Here is a 4,792-nt window from a genome sequence, read left to right as displayed (position 1 = left end):
GGTGATGCCCAACATACAGCTTGCCATGGAAAGGAGTAAGAAGGATTGGATGAAGACAGTAGAAAAGCAGAGAGACGGAAGGGACAAAGCATCTCCATTCGCTTATCTGAAGTTCTCACAAATGAATTACATAAGTGTCTCTATCTTTATCTTTGTGTTTTATTCATATATCATCCATAACCATTTGAATCTGCCTGACTGAGATTTACAAGGTGACCATAGCTTGCTTCATACCAACAATCTCCGTGGGATCAACCCTTACTCGCGTAAGGTTTATTACTTGGACGACCCAGTGCACTTGCTGGTTAGTTGTGCGAAGTTGTGTTTATACCATGGTATTGAGCACCAAGTATTTGGATTCATTACCGGGTATTATTTGAGTTGTGAAAAGTAGTGATCACAATTTCGTGCGCCAGTAACACATTTGATGATTAGGGTTGCAGTTAATTTAAGAATAGTATATCAAATGATGTTTACTCACATAATAATTTGTGGCCCGTTAATCAAAAACTCTCTTCTTGTTCTCCTTTAACGAATGTATGAGTATACTTGAAGGTCTCTCTCATCGTCACCTCGTGATCTAATAACTTGGACTGTAATTTTGAAGCCACATGTTAAGTGAAGTAATAATGAAATTATATTAAGACTAAATGAACTTAATAACAAAATGAAACAAATTACTTACACGTATGGCCTTAGTCCTCATGAAAGTCACTGACCAATTGGTATACTTCGATGATTTGGCCGATGTCCTATTAGCTCTGTTGGTGAGTCGGTGATGCTTGACCCCCTCATCAGTCTCCCAATGGACGTACATTAACTTCTTAATGTCTAGGCAGAGCCAGATGGTGAGGTGATACCGGTGCTGACGTACGTCCTCTAACATCTGCTAAAGCCTCCTAACCATCCGATGGTGGAAGATCTTCCTTATCATAAGATCGTGAGTCTTGTCCCATATAAAGTTCTCCTACAGAAAAAATATTTAACACGAGTTAATCGAAATTAAATACATAATTAAACAAAATAGAAGATATAAACTAACACTAAGGTTTGAATATGTTGAGTTCTTACTGACCACTTTTGAAACCATCGCTCTTTGGTCTCAGTTGGGATCTTCTTGTATCTCGGCCATGGGTAGTCATACATCAGATCGATGATATTAGTGCACTCCTATGTACATGCATTATTATTTAGTGCAAACCTATCAATGAAAAACTTAGGATTAGTAGTTTACTAAAAAGTTATTCGAAGTTTTCTATAAACTTCAATTATATTTAGATTTTTTTTAATTTCAGCAGAGTTTTATTTATAACTAGAATGCGCCAAAAATTACATCCATCAACAATTCACATAAACGACAATAATTATCAACAATCAACAAACAAGAATCAAGAATCAAACAGCAACATCCATCAACAATCAAGAATTATCAATTAATTAAGGTTAGTAGTTTCATCTATATGGCATTATATGACTTAAGCATCAACATCCATCAAAGATCAAGAATTATCAAACACAATAAGTAGTTCAAACCTACTAAACTAAATCAAACCTATCTTAATAACTTAAATCCACTAAAACTAGAAAATTGGTGTAACTAAATTAAACTGACTAACTAAAATAGTTTGCAGACAAAAGACATAAACTAGTACTCATGCTGAAGTCCCATCAGGCCAAATCGTTATTTGTACGATAGGAGGTGGTGGAAGGGCATCTGGCTGGGATCCATAAGAGGATTCTGGCACCACGGTGTCAGTTGTTGGAGGCAGCATTGCTGAATTAATGAGAGCTTCGGGTTCAAACCTTCAACTTGATTTGTCTGTCTTTCTTTATTAAGAAAACTACAGCTACATCTAGCAAATTCTTCATCAACATTATCTGAGATTTTTCTATGGAGTACTAATCATTGAGTACCCTTAGAAAGCATGTCGCATGCGTTTGTCTTCTATATCATTTCATCACTCCAAGGTCACAAGAACATTTCATAGTGCATTTGCACACTGGAATTCACATGAATTCTTCGAGTTCCTCCCAGATTCCTTTAAGCTTTGGGAAATATGTTGTAATTGACATTTTCCATGTCTCAGTATGAATTGTTATTCTTGCAATTCTTCTATCCTGAAAATATCTCCTTTATAGAACCTATGCTTCAAATCATTCCAAAGTTCACAAGCATCATCACACCATCCCACACTTTGCAACATTTCTCGCTCGGCTCAAATAAGCATGAAGCCAAGAAAGCATAAACGTGTTACACCTATCCTAACTTTCGAATGAGAAAAGGTAAGGTGACCTTTTCCTCCTTCAAACCTCTATTTCCTATGAGTCCTAGGTTGATATATGTGTGAAATTTGGTGATATTAGAGTTGCTTGCATGATTTCGGTACTTGGTGTGGTTGTGGAGCAATTCTTGAGGCTTGGTGGGAGTTGAGCAAGCTTGGTTTGGCTGGAAAGAGAAGGATTCAAGGGTTGAAAATCGCCGTCATTAAAGTATGGGTTTTGGTTTCAGGTAGGCATTATGTAAGGTTATGTGAAAATCTAGGTTACTTGTCCCTAGGATAAGATTGAATGAAATTGATCGTTGATATGCTTGAATAATAGTTAGTATGAATTTTGTGTTGGTTGATGTGTTTAGCATGAAATTGAGAATGGAAATTAATGAGTTTTAGGATGAATTGAGAAGTGTTATGTGCTATTGTGCGATTGGATAATTGTGATGTATGCATGATTGAATTGGTGTGGTATGATTGCCTATAATGATAATTGATATGAAAATTTGGGCTGGAGGCTGTGATAGAGTGAGAAATTTCCTCTTTGGTAAGTCGAGATAAGTGATTTGAATTGTTGAATGAGAATGAGATGATTGATTATAATTTGGTTGTGAATTTTGGATGCTTGAGTGTGTATGTTAAGGTTGGATTAAAACTTTGGTAAATTAAGTGCCGAATAATTAGGAAGGGTAGAGAATTGATAAATGAGTGTTGAGAATGTTTAGAAATGGTTTGGAAATGGTTTAGAACTAAATTGGCTTGAAAATTGATCAAAATGAGCATTTGCGCAAAATTGGTAAAAATGAGCTTTTAACCAACTTTAACAGGCTATAACTTAGCGCTTGGAGTTTAGTATTTGATGAAATTTATCTTAAATTAAAGGTGTTGATGAGAGCTTTAAATCGGTTTAAGAATGAAGGAAAATAGATTTTTGTAGAGAAAGTTATGAATAATTGAAAATTAGTGTTTTAAACTGAAATATGAGATATTGCAGAAATATAATAATTTTGGTCTTGTGCATACGCACGAGGTTGTGCACACGCACAAGTTAGAACGAGTGTAAAGACTCGTGCATATTCATGAGGATGTGCATACGCACACCAAAGGAAGTTTCTCAAGTTGTGCGTACACACAAGGTGATGTGTATGCACAAGCTGGGAAGTGTTTCTAATTTGTGCATACGCACAAGGGTGATACGTATGAACAAGTCCTGTTTTCTCAATCAATCTCTATTTTTGACTGTTTGGCTTTTCTATAAGAACTGGGTTTTTCACGAAAACCCGTTTTAATAAAATAATTTTAGTGCTCAGAATAGATTAAATTTAGAAGTCTTAATTTGAAAATATAAATGTGAAATTTGATTTCAGTGAATTTTTCTGAGTTGGAAAATGTATCTTTTTCAAAAATTTTCTGAGAAAATGCGTACTGGCGCTTAAGCCGGCAATACCAGAACTAGTCTGTCCAGTACTGCATATTTTAGAAAATAAGATTTTGAAAATTTATTTATTGTTTTGAAAGAATAAAAAAATTTTAGAATAAAAAATCGAACACTAATCTTAAAGGTTTTGGCCCAAAGTGAGCCAAACGAACCAAAAACGCTATGCGGTTGGACCGGGCCCAAGTTCAGCCCAAGGCCCAACATATATAAACCCATTAAATGAGCTTTTCAGCTCATTCCACCCTCATTTGAAGAAGGGGGCACTGCTGAGTTGAGAGGAAAGGGAGAAGAAAGAACACTATTCACCCTCACCTTTTGCTTGTAACTTGAACTACGGAGCTCCAGTTGACAAGCTATTTGCTGTTAGATTGCGTCTAATTCCCAGTTTCCTACACTAACTTTTGCATTTTTGGGGTTTAGTTTTTGAGTAGATTTTGTGGTTTTGCTTGTTTAGGTGATTGCTAGTAGCAAGTAATTATTATATTTAACCCTTAATCTCGTTGGGTAAGGTATGGTTTCACTAAACCCTTATGTTTAGTTATTTTGTGTATCTTAGATTTTGATTTTGGTATATATATGTGATGTTAGATTAAGTTTTGGTATTTGTTGGAGTTGGTTGAGGCTTCGGTTTGAGGTTGGTGGTTTCGTTTTGGTGTTTGTAACATTTTGGGAATCAGCCAAGGTATGGTTTCGGTTTTCTTTATGTAATATGTAATGTTTATGGACACTTAGGCTAGTTGACCTTAAGATAGGTTGAAAGGTGTGATTGTATGGTTAATTGTTCATAAATGAATGCTTGATGATAGTTTGGGTGTTGGATGAATGGGTTTGAATATGATGATACAATTGTCAGTTGATGATGATTATTGATGAGTTATGTTGGTGGGTGTTGAGATTTGAAGATGGATATTGATGATGATTTTTTATTTTTGGTTGTTATTGATTATGGTGGTTGATGATAGTTGGAAATTATTGATGTTAATGATGTATTATGATGTTGATGAGAAAAGTGAAGATTGATGTTATTTTTGCGAATTGATAGATATTGTATTGGTGTTGTGTGGAAGGAATTGGAATAATAATG

This window comes from Arachis duranensis, unplaced genomic scaffold (assembly GCF_000817695.3).
Source record: "Arachis duranensis cultivar V14167 unplaced genomic scaffold, aradu.V14167.gnm2.J7QH unplaced_Scaffold_52750, whole genome shotgun sequence".
Lineage (NCBI taxonomy): Eukaryota > Viridiplantae > Streptophyta > Magnoliopsida > Fabales > Fabaceae > Arachis > Arachis duranensis.
This window is presented reverse-complemented; position numbering follows the sequence as displayed.